Here is an 18,571-nt window from a genome sequence, read left to right as displayed (position 1 = left end):
AGTTCAATATAAGTTAATAAGTTATGTGTACATAGTTTCATGAAGATACAGTCATTAGATAAATATAGTTCTTGCGTTATTAATGTCATTGGCAACATAATGTTTAGATAGGGGTAGGATGTAGTTCTTAATGGTATGGTCCGCCCTCCCCTATGTGGGAGATTGAGGATGGAATGTTCGGGAGGTGGTAGGAATCTGAAGTGCATGATAGAATGTTGAGAGTTGACAGAGAAGGAAGCGAAGGAAGGCACAGAGTGGAGAAGAAGCAATAAAAGTCTTATCTTGAAGTAAAGGAGGCTGGAGTGGACTTTATAATACTGGCGACGAGGAGTGCGTAAGGGGGCACATCCTTCTCCACCCCTTTTCAGGTTGGTGACTCTCCACCTATCCTGTGTCCTTCTGAAGTGAAACCTGTTTGCCAAGAGAATAACTCCGAGTTTTAATAAACCGAAAGCAAACAGGAGATCCTGTTTATTTTATCTATTAACTATTAACCAATGTAACATTCCGTTAGTGAGTAAAAGCAAACGAGCTGAATACGAACAGAAATTACATTTCTGTCTATATTGTTTACATCGGTAGAAGCAGATTAAAGTAATGGCAAAGGTATGAAGCAGTGTCGGACACATCGTATTATTATTTAAGAGCAACAGCGATTTGCTTTTATCTTCACAGAATTCGAGAGTGCCGTGTACTTCAGGCAGGTTCACAGTGTCAGACAAAACGTATTGCTATTTAGAGCACTGGACAAATGGCGGCCTGCTTTGATTTCCTCAGAATCGAATGCGCAAGTGCCGCATACTTCAGCTAGAGTTCAACTAGGATTCCCAGCTGACAAAACGAGCTGCATTTGCTTTAATCTCCGTGTGTTTCAATTCGACGGTGAAGGTTCGATGTGCTTCACGCCTGACAGGGATTCCATTAAAACTGGAATAGAAACACAAACAAATAGAAAAGGTCAAAGAGAGTTCAACGTGCACGGCTCACAGCACTGAATACGAAGCTAAATGTCTTTGGATTTTCCAGGGACGCATCAAGATTGAACGGCAAACCGTAAATTAATCGCTGACAGGCACAGCAATTTCGTCTGTCAAAAGAATTAATCTTTAGCCTGTTAACAATTTCGCTGACAGGCACAGCCATTCGACAAAATTTAAACTCTTTCACGATTATTTTGTTTTCCTTGTGTTTAACTTTGACAGATACAATTTTGATCTTTAATTTCAATAGATATTTATTTAAAAATTGTACACATACAGATACTTATACAGAGTAAGTTATTGCGCAAGTACAATCTGTTGGTGGTATTTTCGGATGTAACTTAATTTAATCACATAGTTTAGTTTTATTGAGAGTTATCACAAGGTTAATTCCTTATAGTAGAAGTTAATAAAACATTATCTGTTCCGTGAGCTGGTATTTTAACCTTGACAATGGCAGCAGCAGGAATGTCACAACCAATTCCATTTTTGAACGAGATGGGTGAACCAAACGTACCGTGGAAAGACTGGTTTAAGATTTTTGAGTCTTACTTAATTGCAATTGGAGGGGACAAGTTCAGTCCCATTAGGAAGCAACACATTTTGCTTCATAATCTAGGAACTCATGGGAGGAAAATATATGAATCTCTCCCTGATCCAGTCTTCCCTGAAGGACAAGCCCCAGATGAGTATGTTATTACATACTCGAAACTAGAAAAGCAGTTTGGAGATAGAGTCAATGTAGTATTAGAAAGACATAAAAAAAATCCCCGGTGTCAAAGCAAGCAAGAAAGTGTAACAAACTATATTGCAGCCTTAAGAGGATTGAGTACGTTATGCGAATTCGGAGAATTAAATGATTCTCTAATTAGAGATCAATTAGTTCGTTGTACCAACAACCTTAAAATACAAGAAAAACTGTTACAGAAACAGCCAGGTTTGGTAGAAGCAATTGAATTGGCCAAATCAATTGAACATACGGCAATTTGTCTACAGGAAATTAATTCCCCTTCCCCTGATACACATGTAAATGAAATTGTGGAGGAAGTAAAAGAGGAGAAAATTCTTAATATTAAATGTAATGAGAAGCAACCCCAAAAATATAATGTGAACAGAATGAATTTAACTTGTTTTCGCTGTGGCAGTAACAATCACCTCGCCAATTCCATGTCCTGCCAAGCTAGATCAGCGATTTGCAGGAAATGCAGTAGAAGAGGCCATTTTGCGAGGGTATGTAAGGATAGTTCCAAGTATGGGGATAACAAAAAACCCGAAAAACTACCGCAATTAATTAAAAAAATTATTTTACAGGTCAATTGTGAGGATAAAATCAACACCCAATATCCCGTGTGTACAATTGCAATTGATAATGAGAACATAAGAATGTATGCTGACTCATGTTCCCCTATTACCATAATAGATGAAAAGAACTTTCACAAAATCCAAAAAAATAGTGCAATAGTGCTACCGAATCCTGATATAAGCCCGAAGGGTTACAACAGAGATCCGATAAATTTGAAAGGCATGTTTAAAAGTATCATTTCCTTTAAGGACAGATCCACGGTTGGGAAAGTATATATTGTAGAAGAAGGTTCCAATCTTTTAGGTTGGCAACATCAAAAAGAACTGGGGATAAAATTAGACCCCAATAATCCTGAACAGGTTCTGTGTGTTGATAATTCTAATTCTAATTCGGGGCAAGCTTTCATTCAAGAGTTTCCTGATATTTTTTGTGAGCGATTAGGATTACTTAAAAACTTTCAACATAAAATTAAACTCAAGCCCAAAAATAAACCCATTGTGCATAAAACCAGACCTATTCCACACTTGCTGAAGCAGCTAGTAAAAAAGGAATTCAAAAAATTAGAGTCACAAGGAATTATTCAACCCATCGAATGCTCCGAATGGTTGGCCCCCATTGTGGTGGCCAAGAAAAGTAATAACAATGAAATCAGAATTTGTGTAGACTTAAGAGACCTAAACAAAAATATTTGGGTTGAGAGACATCCTCTTCCAAGAATACACGAAATACTGGGCACTATGGGGGAAGCTTCATACTTTTCTGTACTAGACCTCTCGAGTGCATATCATCAAGTCGAACTGCACCCGGAGTCCAAATGGCTAACAGCATTCACCACTCCATTTGGATCTTACATGTTCAATAGGATTCCTTTCGGTCTAGAATCAGCTGCAGCGGTTTTCCAAAAAATCATGCAAAACATCCTAGGCAATGTATCCAATACGTTATATTTCCAAGATGATGTACTTATATATGGTGCAACAGAAACTGAGCATGATAAAATACTTAGAGTTGTCCTGGAAAAATTAAAAGCAGCAGGACTCACATTAAAGAAAGAGAAGTGCAGACTGAAGGAAATTCGGTGGCGTACTTAGGGCATGGTATATCTAAAGATGGCTTTAAACCCAAAGTTTCCCTCGTTGACGCAGTAATGAATGCCAGTGCACCAAAAAACAAAGATGAGCTAAGGTCCTTCCTTGGCCTTGCCGAATTTATGGCCAAGTACGTAAAAAATTTCTCAAAGGTCTCGGCAGATCTTAGAGAGCTGTTGAAAAACAAGGTTCCTTATGCATGGAACGAGAGCCATGACAAAGCGTTTAAGGAAATCAAAACGGCCATTGTGAATGCTCCATATTTGTGTAATTTTGACCACCGTAGGAAAACCTTCCTTACAACCGATGCCAGCAAGTTAGGTCTGGGGGCAACCTTATCGCAAATTATTGATGGGGAGGAAAGGATAGTAGCATTTGCTTCAAGAACTTTACACAAGGCGGAGGCCAACTATTCGGTAATTGAAAGGGAGACCCTCGCATGTTTCTGGGCGGTAAAACATTTTAAATTTTTGCTGCAGGGCACTCAATTCACATTACGCACTGACCATAAACCGTTGGTATATGTATTTTCCACCAAGGGGTTTAATAATAGCACACCCCGGATAGCTAGATGGATTCTAGCTTTGGAAAATTTCTGTTTCTCAGTGGTGTATCTACCAGGAAATAAAAACTGTGCAGCTGATTTCCTCTCAAGAACCCCGTTGGGCTGTATAGAAAATTTTGATGCTATAGAATACCCTATTTTAGCGGTTGACTTACCATCCATAAGTGATGAGGAGTGGAAATCTGCTTTTCAACAAGACAATTCCTTGGCACTGTTAAGGATGAAGGCGAGAGAGGGATGGCTTAGGAGTAAAAAAGATGTAGAGGATATCATCAAGGAATACTGGGAGGTAAGATTAGAAATTAATGAGAAAGACAATTATATTCTCAGGAATGACAAAATCATACCTCCTCGTAATCTCAGACAAAAGATTATAAAACTTGCTCACGAGGGTCATCTTGGAAGAAGTCTTACTAAAGCCCGAGTAAGAGAAAGGTTCTGGTTTCCAAATATGGATTCTATGATTGAGAATGAAGTTAAAGAATGCTCCTTTTGTGCTCTAAGTGACAAGTCAAAGATAATACGCAAGACACCCATTTCCCCAGTACAAATTCCTGCCAAGCCATGGATTAAATTAGCGTTAGACATCATTGGACCCCTTAATTATACGGGTCTACCTACAAACTTTGCGATTGTTCTTATTGACTACCAATCGCATTGGATCACAACAAAATTAGTTAACCTTATTACCACGGAATCAGTCATCAACTTCTTGAAAAATGTATTTAGCATAGAAGGAATTCCAGAAGTTCTCATAACAGATAATGGGGTCCAATTAACTTCAAGCCATATGAAGCAGTTCCTGGATTCACTTGGGGTAAAACATCACACCACAGCTATATATTGTCCCAGAGCCAATGGCTTAGCAGAACGGGCCAATAGAATGATAAAAGAATGTATCCAATTGGCAAGTGTTAACAAATTGAATATTGAAAATGCCATTAGAGAAATGTTGTGGGCGTATCATACCACCCCCAACTCGATTACAAAGATCTCACCTTTCTCAGCACTACGAGGCAGAGAACCATGTACTAAATTCTATCCCTCATGGTTGGGTGGGGGCAGACGGTGCAAGAATACATTTCTAACTGCCAGTACAAATGTAGTGAAGTACCAGGAAGGTTATAAGGAAAGGTATAATGCCAAATTTGGTGTTAAAGAACAATGCTGGAAGGTGGGGGATAAAGTCATGATCAGAAAACCAGTTGGTTACTCGGGAGGCGGGTGGAAGGATACAAAATTCATGGGACCATTTTGCATTTCAGAAGTAAAGAAGAATGTTGTTATTTTAGAAAATGGACAGTGCTGGAGCATGGTCAGAGTTGCAAGATATGTTCCTCTTACTACCAGGGTCACAGACAAGAGTTCTACATGGAAGGAACCAACGCGGATGGAGATCAGGGACAATGTACTGTGAACTCCAAGTAGTCGGATGACCAAGCCTCCGGTGTGGAGTAAGAATTACATTAAATAACCAACAGTTATGTGAATCACGGTTATTCAAGGAATTATCACTTTGTTAAATATAATCGATCCTTCCAAAAGTAAATTCCTTCCCCTATTGTTTTGGATATTTTATTGTGCGGGGAAGATGTGTTATATTTTAGTTCAATATAAGTTAATAAGTTATGTGTACATAGTTTCATGAAGATACAGTCATTAGATAAATATAGTTCTTGCGTTATTAATGTCATTGGCAACATAATGTTTAGATAGGGGTAGGATGTAGTTCTTAATGGTATGGTCCGCCCTCCCCTATGTGGGAGATTGAGGATGGAATGTTCGGGAGGTGGTAGGAATCTGAAGTGCATGATAGAATGTTGAGAGTTGACAGAGAAGGAAGCAAAGGAAGGCACAGAGTGGAGAAGAAGCAATAAAAGTCTTATCTTGAAGTAAAGGAGGCTGGAGTGGACTTTATAATAAAGACCCTCCGTGTACTTTGCTGTGGGGGCCTCCTCAAGTTTACTAACACCACTGTTTATAAGTGTCATTTTAACATGAGGGCCCTCTAAGCAGAGAAACTACCAATGGGGTTTTGTATTTTTGCAATGTAATTCCTAAAGCGGAGATATTACACCTTTAGAGGAAATTATGTTGCTCACTGTTTTTCATAGGATTGTACTGTATTGTACTTCAGAAATCACGGTCTTAGGAAAGTCTAAGACCTTCTGGTATGAACGGTACCGACCAGTACTAGTGGTACAGGCAATCAGGTGAAGAAAGCTGCCAGCAGATGGCACTATCACTGCAAGACAAGCGTCTTGAAGCACTGTTTCAACCACTTTAGTGTTTTGTAAAAGACCATTATATAAATAAATATGTATAAAACTACTTGTATGAGGGTATAAGTATGCTAAGGTTGGAGGGAAAGCTGAAGAAGTAAAATGACCATGTTTGTTTTCTTTCTTTATTTGGCCATAAATAATAAATTTTGGCCCATATTTATACTTTTTTAGAGCCGCATTTGCGTCATTTTTTGACGCAAAAGCGGACCAAACTTGCAAAATACAACTGCATTTTGTAAGTTTGTGCTACTTTTTGCGTCAAAAAGTGACACAAATGAGGCGCAAAAAACGTATACATATGGGCCTTTTTGTTATATAGCCTCCAGTGTTATAAAGACACCATGAAAAGTCATTCAAGCGCAGCCAAGTAATTTTCCTATCAACACTCAGCATGGGTTTGTGCCCAGTCCGTATTTACGGGCATTCTAATCTAAATAGTTTGAATCATACCTATAATGCTGGTTTTATGATCTTCAATAAACTAGATTTTCTTTACAAATTGTAGTGCAAAACAACGCAGAGCCAACAGGAAACACCATGGCCCATATTTATACTTTTTTAGCGCCGCATCTTCGTCACTTTTTTACGTAAAAGCAGCACAAACTTACTAAATACAATTATGGCCCATAGTGCATTTTGTAAGTTTGCGCCGCTTTTGCATCAAAAAGCAGCGTAAATGCGGTGCTAAAAAAGTTTGCGCTGCTTTTGCATAAAAAAAATTACACAAATTCGGCGCTATAAAAGTATAAATATGGACCTATGTGCTCTGTTAACAAGCAGACATTAGTCATAAATGTAAGTTTGTGACCGAAGGTGTTTCTTTTTTTTTTTTTTTACACCAACAGGCATTCCTATGCGGGTAAATCAATTTATTTCTGTAGATCCCCCCTCCCCCAAGTTCATAGAAATGTGCTGTAGTAAGTCCCACTGAAGGGGTTAAAAGAGGCTATTCCAGGATGTGGTTTGCCTTGATAGTTTGGAAACAAACATGCATATCTGAGGGTATTCCCAAACTCTTCCCTATCCTGCAAATTATTGACGGTTTACTCACCTACTAGGATGGAAAAGGGCATGAATAACTCCCTGACTTGCTGGGGTGTAGGCCAAGGCCTTTCTTTGTGGTTCGAAATATTTTCCTAGCAAAGAAAGAAAAGTGCATTTGCACCAGAGGATCTGATTCCTCCTGTGTAGAGATATCCCCTATGGAGAACTCTGTACTGAGGGATTAGAAACCATTGGGAAAAGTCGCCTGACATACCAAGAAGTACACCTAGAAATCCGCCCTCATTGCAGATTTCACAAAAAAAGGAAATAATACAGTCAGGCTGAATTCTTAATCTCCGACCGTACTATCAATTCAATTAATTTGTTGAGCGTGATACTCACCCGGAAGGGTCTCAAGGCGCTGGGGTGGGGTGCTACTGCTCGAAGAGCCAGGTCTTGAGGCGCTTCCTGAAGGTCAGGAGGTCCTGGGTCTTGCGTAGGTTGGTGGGGAGGGAGTTCCAGGTTTTGGCAGCGAGGTGGGAGAAGGATCTGCCACCGGTTGTGGTACGGTGAATGCGAGGGACTGTTGCGAGGGCGAGGTCGGCGGAGCGGAGCTGGTGTGTCGGGATGTGGAAGCTAAGTCGATCGTTGAGGTAGGCCGGTCCGGTGTCATGGAGGACTTTGTGGGAGTGGATTAGGATTTTGAAGACTATCCTTTTGTTGACGGGTAGCCAGTGGATGGTTCGGAGGTGGGCGGAGATGTGTTTGTGGTGAGGGAGGTTGAGGATGAGACGTGCTGAGGTGTTCTGGATGCACTGGAGTTTTTTCTGGAGCTTGGCCTTTGATGCTGGATAGAGGGCGTTGCCGTAGTCCAGTCTGCTGCTAACGAGGGCGTGGGTGACTGTTCTTCTGGTTTCCATCGGAATACACCTGACGGTCTTGTGGAGCATTCGAAGGGTGTTGAAGCATGAGGATGGGTTGGTTTTGACTTGCTGGGTCATGGAAAGTGAAGAGTCTAGTATGAAGCTGAGATTGCCTGCATGGGTGGTTGGTGTTGGGAGCAGCCCCAGGGTGGCTGGCCACCAGAAGTCGTCCCATGCTGACTTGTTGGGCCCGAAGATGATAATCTCGTTTTTTTCTGAGTTCAGCTTGAGGCGGATTGCTGTCATCCAGTTGGCGATGGCAAGAAGTCCGGTGTGGAGGTTGCTCTTGGCGGTTGCGGGGATCCTCTTGATCGAGAGGATGAGCTGAGTGTTGTCAGTGTAGGAAATGATGTTGAGGCCGTGGGGTCGGACGATGTTGCCGAGCGGAGCCATGGAGGGCCTCGAACTTGCGGCAGCAGCATGGGCGGGGTTAGGAGCACAAGGGCAGTCTGGTGGAGCTGCTCGTCGCGCAGAGTGGTTCCTGGCCTTAAGTCAGGTCAGGGGTCACTCTGGGCACTGCACAGTGGCCACCATTAAGAAGGGGAGGTGGGAGGGAGGAGCAGCTGGGAGGTGGAAGGGGGTGGCGAATGGGGGCACGAGGGGGGTGAGGCCACCAGGGATGCAGCAGCGGGGATGGGAAAACAGGGGAGAACCAGCAAACAGAAACGGGCAGCAAAAAGGCAGAGACAGCAAGAAAAAGGCAAAAACTGAAAAACAGAACAAAACAGAAAACGGGTACAGAAAACAGAAGAGAGGCAGACACACAAGATAACAAGACCAACACACAATACTTATGTCTACCACTAAACACCAGGGATGAGGTGCAGGCGGGTGGTGGAGGGCCTTGAACTCGCGCCAGCAGCGTGGGTGGGGTTAGGAGCACAAGGGTAGTCTGGTGGAGCTGGTCGTCGCACAGAGTGGTTCTTGGCCTTAAGTCAGGTCAGGAGTCATTCTGGGCACCGCACAGCAGCCACATTAAGAAGGGGAGTGTAAGGAAATGCCTCCTTGGCATGGTTACCCCCTAACTTTTTGCCTATGCTGATGCTAAGTTTTGATTGAAAGTGTGCTGGGACCCTGCTAACTAGGCCCCAGCACCAGTGTCCTTTCCCTAAACTGTACCTTTGCTTTCACAATTGGCACAGCCCTGGCACTCAGATAAGTCCCTTGTAACTGGTACTGATAGTACCAAGGGCCCTGATGCCAGGGAAGGTCTCTCAGGGCTGCAGCATGTTTTATGCCACCCTGGGGACCCCTCACTCAGCACGTGCACACTGCCTCACAGCTTGTGTGTGCTGGTGGGGAGAAAATGACTAAGTCGACATGACACTCCCCTCAGAGTGCCATGCCAACCTCACACTGCATGTGGCATAGGTATATCACCCCTCTAGCAGGCCTTACAGCCCTAAGGCAGGGTGCACTATACCACAGGTGAGGGCATAGGTGCATGAGCACTATGCCCCTATAGTGTCTAAGCAAAACCTTAGACATTGTAAGTGCAGGGTAGCCATAAGAGTATATGGTCTGGGTGTTTGTCAAACACGAACTCCACAGTTCCATAATGGCTACACTGAAATCTGGGAAGTTTGGTATCAAACTTCTCAGCACAATAAATGCACACTGATGCCAGTGTGCAATGTATTGTAACATGCACCCAGAGGGCATCTCAGAGATGCCCCCTGAATACCAATCCGACTTCTAGTGTGGGCTGAACAGTTTCTGCCAGCCTGCCACAACCAGACGAGTTGCTGGCCACATGGGGAGACTGCCTTTGTCACTCTGTGGCCAGGAACAAAGCCTGCAATGGCTGGAGGTGCTTCACACCTCCTCCTGCAGGAACTGTAACACCTGGCGGTGAGCCTCAAAGGCTCACCCCCTTTGTTACATCGCCCCAGGGCATCCCAGCTAGTGGAGATGCCCACCCCTCCGGCAACTGCCCCCACTTTTGGCGGCAAGGCTGGAAGAGATATTTAGGAAAACAAGGAAGAGTCACCCACCAGTCAGGACAGACCCTAAGGTGCCCTGAGCTGAGGTGACCCCTGCCTTTAGAAATCAACCATCTTAGTTTTGGAGGACTCCCCCAATAAGAGTAGGGATGTGCCCCCCTCCCCACAGGGAGTAGGCACAAAAAGGATGTAGCCACCCTCCAGGACAGTAGCCATTGGCTACTACCCTCCAAGACCTAAACACACCCCTAAATCTAATGTTTAGGGGCACCCCAGAACCCAGGAAATCAGATTCCTGCAACCTGAACTACAAAGAAGGACTGGCGACCTACAAGCCTGCAGAGACGACGGACAACGACAACTGCTTTGGCCCCAGCCCTACCAGCCTGGTTCCAGAGTCGAAAACCTGCAACCAGCGACGCATCCAACAGGGACCAGCGACCTCTGAAGCCTCAGAAGACTGCCCTGACCCTCAGGAACAAGAAACTCCAGTGAGCAGCAGGTCTGCTCAAAAACAGCAACATCTTTGCAACAAAGAAGCAACTTTCAAAGAACTCACTCTTCCTGCCGGAAGCGTGAGACTTCACACTCTGCACCACACGCCCTCGGCTCGAGATCCAGATAACCAACACCACAGGGAGGACATATCGGCGACTGCAAACCCGTGAGTAGCCGGAGACGACCCCCCTGGACGCCCAGAGCGATGTCTGCAGAGAGAATCCAGAGGCTCCCCCTGACCGTGACTGTCTGTAACAAGGGACCTGAAGCCTGGACCAAGCACTGCACCCGCAGCCTCCAAGACCTGAAGGAACCGAACCTCAGTGCAAGAGTGACCCCCAGGTGACCCTCTGCCTAGCCCAGGTGGTGGCTGTCTCGAGAGGCCCCCCCTGTGCCTGCCTGCACAGCTAGAGTGACTCCCGGGTCCCTCCATTGTTTCCTATCTAAAACCTGATGCCTGCTTTGCACAGAGCACCCAGCCGTCCCTGTGCCGCTGTGGGTGTGTTTTGTGTGCCTACTTGGGTCCCCCCCAGTGCTCTACAAAATCCCCCTGGTCTGCTCCCGGAGGACGCGGGTGCTTACCTGCTGGCAGACTGGAACCGGAGCACCCCTGTTCTCCATAGGCACCTATGTGTTTTGGGCACCTCTTTGACCTCTGCACCTGACCGGCCTTGAGCTGCTTGGGTGGTAACTTTGGGGTTGCCTTGAACCCCCAACGGTTTGCTGCCTATACCCAGGAACTGAGACTTGTAAGTGTCTTACTTACCTCACAATCTAACCAATACTTACCTCCTCCAGGAAGTGTTGATTTTTGCACTGTCTACTTTTAAAATAGCTTATTGCCATGTTAACAAAAACTGTATATGTTATTGCTGTAATTCAAAGTTCCTAACTTACCTGTGTGGAGTACCTTGTATTTTATGTATTTACTTCAAATCTTGAACTTGTGGTTCTAAAAATAAATTAATAAATAATATTTGTCTATATAAAACCTATTGGCCTGGAGTAAAGTCTAGTGTTCCTTTTTTATTGCCTGTGTGTGTACAACTAATGCTTAACACTACCCTCCGATAAGCCTACTGCTCAACCACACTACCACATAATAGAGCATTAGAATTATCAAATTTTGCCACTATCTTACCTCTAAGGGAAACCCTTGGACTCTGTGCACACTATCTCTTACTTTGACATATTATATACAGAGCCAACTTCCTACAGGGAGGTGGAAGGGAAGAGCAGCTGGGAGGCGGGAGCCAGTGGCGAATGGGGGCATGAGGGGGGCGGGGCCGCAGGGGACGCAGCGGCGGGGACGGGGAAACCGGGCAGAGCCAGCAAGCAGAAACAGGCAGCAACAAGGCAGAGACAGCAAGAAAAAGGCAAAAACAGAAAAACAGAACAAAACAGAAAACAGAAGAAAGGCAGACACACAAGATAACAAGACCAACACATGATACTTATGTCTACCACTAGGCACCAGGGATGAGGCATGGGTGGGTGTCTGCAGGTGGTGGAGGGCCTCAAAATCGCGGCTGCAGCGAGGGTGGGGTTAGGATCATGAGGGCAGTAGGGTGGAGCTGCTTGTCGCACAGAGTGGTTCCTTGCCTTAAGCCATGTCAGAGGTCACTCTGGGAACCGCGTAGCGGGCGCCATTCAGAAGGGGAGGTGGGAGGGAGGAGCAGCTGTGAGGCGGGAAGGGGTGGTGAATTGGGGGGCGGGTGGGGCAGGGCCGCCGGGGGGCGCAGCGGCGGGGACGGGGAAACCGGGCAGAACCAGCAAGCAGAAACGGGCAGGAAAAAGGTAAAAACAGCAAGAAAAAGGCAAAAATAGAAAAAGAGAACAAAACAAAAAAACTAACACAGAAAACAGAAGAAAGGCCAACACACAAGATAACAAGACCAACACACAATACTTACGTCTACCACTAGACCCCATGGATTAGGCACAGGCAGGTGCCTGTAGGTGGTGAAGGGCCCCGAACTCGCGGCAGCAGCGAGGGCGGAGTCAGGAGCACGAGGGCAGTCTGGTGGAGCTGCTCGTCGCCCAGAGTGGTTCCAGGCCTTAAGTCAGGTCAGGAGTCATTCTGGGCACCGCAGAGCGGCCGCAATTAAGGAGGGGAGGTGGGAGGGAAGAGCAGCTGGTAGGCGGGGGTGGCAAATGGGTGCGCGAGATGGGCAGGGCCGCAGGGGACGCAGTGGTGGGGACGGGGAAACCGGGCAGAACCAGCAAGCAGAAATGGACAGCGAAAAGGCAGAGACAGCAAGAAATGGCAAAAACTGAAAAACAGAACAAAACAGAAAGCGTGGGCAGAAAACAGAAGAAAGACAGACACACAAGATAACAAGACCAACACAAAATACTTACATCTACCACTAGACACCAGAGATGAGGTGCAGGGGTGTGCCTGCGGGTGGTGGAGGGCCTTGAACTCACGGCAGCAGCAAGGGTGGGTTTAGGAGCATGAGGGCAGTCTGGTGGAGCTGCTTGTCGCACAGAGTAGTTCCTGGCCTTAAGTCAGGTCAGGGGTCACTCTGGGCATTCGAAGGGTGTTGAAGCTTGAGGATGGGTTGGTGTTGACTTGCTGGGTCATGGAAAGTGAAGAGTCTAGTATGAAGCTGAGATTGCCTGCATGGGTGGTTGGTGTTGGGAGCAGCCCCAGGGTGGCTGGCCACCAGAAGTCGTCCCATGCTGACTTGTTGGGCCCGAAGATGATGATCTCGTTTTTTTCAGTTCAGCTTGAGGCGGATTGCTGTCATCCAGTTGGCGATGGCAAGAAGCCCGGTGTGGAGGCTGTTCTTGGCGGCTGCGGAGATCCTCTTGATCGAGAGGATGAGCTGAGTGTTGTCAGTGTAGGAAATGATGTTGAGGCTGTGGGGTCGGACGATGTTGCCGAGCGGAGCCATGGAGGGCCTCCAACTTGCGGCAGCAGCATGGGCGGGGTTAGGAGCACAAGGGCAGTCTGGTTGAGCTGCTCGTCGCGCAGAGTGGTTCCTGGCCTTAAGTCAGGTCAGGGGTCACTCTGGGCACCGCGCATCGGCTGCCATTAGGAAGAGGAGGTGGGAGGGAGGAGCAGCTGGGAGGTGGGAGGGGTTGGCGAATGGGGGCATGAGGAGGGCAGGACCGCAGGGGACGCAGCGACGGGGATGGGGAAACCAGGCAGAACCATCAAGCAGAAACGGGCAGTGAAAAGGCAAAGACAGCAAGAAAAGGGCAGAAAAAGAGAACAAAACCGAAAACGGGCACAGAAAACAGAAGAAAGGCAGACATACAAGATAACAAGACCAACCCACGATACTTACGTCTACCACTAGACACCTGCGATGAGGCACGGGCTGGTGCCTGCGGGTGGTGAAGGGCCTCGAACTCACAGCAGCAGCAAGGGCATGGTTAGGAGCATGAGGACAGAGTGGTGGAGCTGCTCGTCGCCCAGAGTGGTTCCTTGCCTTAAGTCAGGTCAGGGGTCACTCTGGGCACCGAGCAGCGGGCGCCATTAAGAAGGGGAGGTGGGAAAGAGGAGCAGCTGGGAGGTGGGGGGTGGCGAATGGGGGTGTGAGGGGGAAGGGCCACAGGATATGCAGCAGCGGGGACGGGGAAACCGGGCAGAAGCAGTAAGCAGAAACAGGCAGCAAAAAGGCAGAGACAGCAAGAAAAGGCAAAAACAGAAAACCAGAACAAAACAGAAAACGGGCACAGAAAACAGAAGAAAGGCAGACACACAAGATAACAAGACCAACACACGATACTTACGTCTACCACTAGACACCAGGGATGAGGCGCAGGCGGGTGCCTGTGGGTCGTGGAGGGCCTCGAACTCGCACCAGCAGCGAGGGCGGGGTTAGGAGCACCAGGGCAATCTGGTGGAGCTGCTTATCACGCAGAGTGGTTCTGCGCATTAAGTCAGGTCAGGGGTCACTCTGGGCATCGCGCAGCAGCCACCATTAAGAAGGGGAGGTGGGGGGGCAGCTGGGAGGTGGGAGGGGGGTGGTGAATGGGGGCGCGATGGGGGCAGGGCCGCAGGGGACGCAACGGCGGGACGGGGAAACCGGGCAGAACCATCAAGCAGAAACGGCAGCGAAAAAGCAGAGACAGAAAGAAAAGGGCAAAAACAGAAAAACAGAACAAAACTGAAAACGTGCACAGAAAACAGAAGAAAGGCACACACACAAGATAACAAGACCAACACACGATACTTACGTCTACCACTAGACACCAGGGATGAGGATCAGGCAGTTGCCTGCGGGTGGTAGAGGGCCTCAAACTCGCGGCAGCAGCGAGGGCGGGGTTAGGAGCATGAGGGAAGTCTTGTGGAGCTGCTCGTCACGCAGAGTAGTTCCTGGCCTTAAGTCAGGTCAGGGGTCACTCTGGGCACCGCACAGCGGCCGCCATTAAGAAGGAGAGGTGTGAAGGAGGAGCAGATGGGAGGCGGGACCGGGTGGCTAATTTGGAGGCGAGGGGGGCAAGGCCGCAGGGGATGCAGCGGTGGGGACGGAGAAACAGGGCAGAACCAGAAAGCCGACACGGGCAGCAAAAAGGCTGAGACAGCAAGAAAAGGGCAAAAACAGAAAAACAGAACAAAAAAGAAAACAGACACAGAAAACAGAAGAAAGGCAGACACACAAGATAACAAGACCAACACACGATACTTACGTCTACCACTAGACACCAGGGATGAGGTGCAGGCGGGTGCCTGCGGGTGGTGGAGAGCCTCAAACTCATGGCAGCAGCAAGGGTGGGGTTAGGAGCATGAGGGCAGTCTGGTGGAGCTGCTCGTCGCGCAGAGTGGTTCCTGGCCTTAAGTTCGTTCTGGGGTCACTTTGGGGCATATTTATAAGATACTGGTGCATCGGTTCCAGTTTCCTTGCATCGCCCTGTGCCCCTGCTAACTACACCATGGTAGCGCTGTATTTACTAGACAGTGCAACCATGGTGCTGGTTAGCACAACAGCATCAAAATTTCTGATGCTGTTGTGGCGCTTTGATGGACAAGCGACAAAAATGTTGTCACTTGTCCAGCAAAGCTCAGTAAAGCTCATAGGATAAAGTACTAGTGTCACTTTAACGCCTGCCCTGAGCAGGTGTTAAAAAATTATGCCAGAACGGTGCAGTGAAAACTTGTAAATTTAATTGCGTCATTTGTTTTGGGCCTCCCTGCGGGGGAACACCCCTCTTTCCATACATTATACCTGGCGCAGGTATAATGTGGCACAAGGGTTGACAAAGTTGTGCAATGCTATCAATTTTCCACTTTGTAAATAGGATGCAGGGGTGGGCTTATTTAGCCCTGCTGTATCGTAAAAAAAAAATGAAGCTACCACAGTGCTAAGGATTGCAAGGGGCTTGTAAATATGCCCCTAAATGTTTTTATTTGGCAATAGAGCGCAACATATACTTCTTTGCATAATCATAATGCAAAACATGATTGTCCTTCTGTCTTACTGCAGTTCATGCAACCTGTTCAATTTCCTATTAGTTGTAAGTAAAAAACAGTGATTTATAAAATTATAGTCTGGCATAAATATTGTGTTCTAAATATGGTTTACAAAAATGTCCTAACATTTTTTAAACCAACTGGGGAATTTTTGTAATTGATATTTAAGACAACATATTTTTTCTAAAAACATTCTGGCCCTCATTCTGACCTTGGCGGTCGGCGGAGAGGCGGCGGTCGGACCGCGAACAGACCGGCGGTATTAAAAATGGCATTCTGACCCTGGCGGGAACCGCCAACACAGCCCGCCAACTTAACACTCCGACCGCCACAGCGGTACAAACAAACAGCGCGGCGGTTCCCGCCAACAGCCCGGCGGCAGACAAAGTACCGCCCACCCTATTACGACCCACCAATCTGCCACCTTTTCCGGGGCGGGAGCACCGCCGATAAGAACACGGCGGAAACAGACTACGAACGGGAAAACGCTCACCTCTACGCACTCCACGCGAGATTCCGGCAGTATGGAGCCAGAGTTACAGGTCATCCCCGCACTCCTATTCCTCCTCATATACCAGGAGCACGCCCGGCGGCGCGGAAGACATCGGTGAGTACTGCACCTACGACACAGGGGAGGGAAAAGATTACCGGCACACACCCACCCACCCACACCCACTACAACACACACATCAATGCATTCCCACAGATCACTGTCACAACCCACAAACCACCCCCCTCCGAAATAATGCAAAGACCAAAAGAAGAGATCATAAACGGGCAGATATATTGAAATATGTACGCCATTAATCCCAATAAATAAATAAACTATGTACAAAATATATACAGCTACTAAATGTAGTCCAACCACTGTCCGTGGATCACAGGGGTCCTGTGCAAAGGGGCAAGGCCCAGTCCCACGACAAGAACTCCACGGAGAGAACACTGCAGGGGCATCAGAAAGAAAATAGGACAGGCACCTCAGGGGGAAGGGAAGGGGGGGCACCTCAGCCACTTGAGTACACGACGCCAGATCCACGAGGGGACTCCATGACCACTGGGCCATCCTGGGGAGAGCAAAGCCACAGTCCAAACAGTCCATACAGTGGGTGGCCTGCCCACTGGGCCATCCTGGGGAGAGCAAAGCCACAGTCCATACAGTCCATACAGTGGGTGGCCTGCCCACTGGGACATCCTGGGGAGAGCAAAGCCACAGTCCATACAGTCCATACAGTGGGTGGCCTGCCCACTGGGCCATCCTGGGGAGAGCAAAGCCACAGTCCAAACAGTCCATAACAGACCCCACTGCCACTGGAGGAGGCAAGTTGGCCAGAGGACATCCTGCAGCCCTGCCCGAGATAGATCCTGCCCTGCCACGTCTGCCAAAGGGCCAGCGGTTCTTGCCTTGAAGGGCCCAGTTCAGCGGTTCTTGCCTTGAAGGGCCCAGTTCAGCGGTTCTTGCCTTGAAGGGCCCAGTTCAGCGGTTCTTGAGACGGCGGGGCCCAGTTCAGCGGTTCTTGCCTTGAAGGGCCCAGTTCAGCGGTTCTTGCCTTGAAGGGCCCAGTTCAGCGGTTCTTGCCTTGAAGGGCCCAGTTCAGCGGTTCTTGCCTTGAAGGGCCCAGTTCAGCGGTTCTTGCCTTGAAGGGCCCAGTTCAGCGGTTCTTGCCTTGAAGGGCCCAGTTCAGCGGTTCTTGAGACGGCGGGGCCCAGTTCAGCGGTTCTTGCCTTGAAGGGCCCAGTTCAGCGGTTCTTGCCTTGAAGGGCCCAGTTCAGCGGTTCTTGCATTGAAGGGCCCAGTTCAGCGGTTCTTGCCTTGAAGGGCCCAGTTCAGCGGTTCTTGAGACGGCGGGGCCCAGTTCAGCGGTTCTTGCCTTGAAGGGCCCAGTTCAGCGGTTCTTGAGACGGCGGGGCCCAGTTCAGCGGTTCTTGCCTTGAAGGGCCCAGTTCAGCGGTTCTTGAGACGGCGGACGGTCTATGGCCAACTGCTAAATGCCTGGTGGTGCCCTCCTGGGCAGCGGGGATGGTGCTCCTTCACTGCCCACCTGGGCTGTGGGTGGTGGGGCCCTCCTGGCCAGCTGGACTGGGTCCTCCCTGGGCAGCGGCTATGGGGCTGGTGGGCTCTCCCGGGGCAGCTGTGCCGGTTCCTCCCGGGGCAGCGGCTATGGGGGTTGTGGGCTCCTCCTGGGCAGCAGGCCTGCTGCCTGACCTCTCCAACTTGCTGCCCTTGCCCTCCTTAGTCGTCGGCCTGGGGCCCTTTCCTCCCTTTGGAGCTGTGGCAGGTGACTGTCTCTGGGTGGTGTCCGGGGGGGATGTAGAAGGCGGGCTCCTGCGGCGCCCCTTCCGCCTTCTGCTCCTCTTCCCAGGGGGTGGGCTGGCTGTCCCCTTGCTGCTGGGCGAAGATCCAGACATGCGGGCTGGCGGGCTCCAATACCCCTGCACCCTTGTCAAGGGGGCTGCAGGGCTGGTGGTGGCTGAGGTGCTCTTCTTACCCCGACGAGAAGGAGGGGGGGGCTCAGGGTCAGGAAAGAAGTTAGTAGTGGCGAGGAAGAGCTTCTTGGGACAATGGAGAGTGGTAGGTAC

General features: G+C 48.3%; 1 long non-coding RNA gene across 1 annotated transcript in view; it reads left to right on the top strand.

Moving 5' to 3' along the window:
- The first annotated feature begins 233 nt into the window (after positions 1-233).
- LOC138258646 (uncharacterized) overlaps positions 234-18,571 on the top strand; it is a 243,092-nt gene continuing 224,754 nt past the window's right edge. Inside the window, exon 1 of the long non-coding RNA XR_011198479.1 lies at positions 234-368. This is a non-coding gene — a long non-coding RNA (uncharacterized lncRNA). The remainder of the gene's footprint in view (positions 369-18,571) is intronic.

The sequence above is a fragment of the Pleurodeles waltl genome, chromosome 9, assembly GCF_031143425.1.
Source record: "Pleurodeles waltl isolate 20211129_DDA chromosome 9, aPleWal1.hap1.20221129, whole genome shotgun sequence".
Taxonomy (NCBI): Eukaryota; Metazoa; Chordata; class Amphibia; order Caudata; family Salamandridae; genus Pleurodeles; species Pleurodeles waltl.
This window is presented reverse-complemented; position numbering and strand designations above follow the sequence as displayed.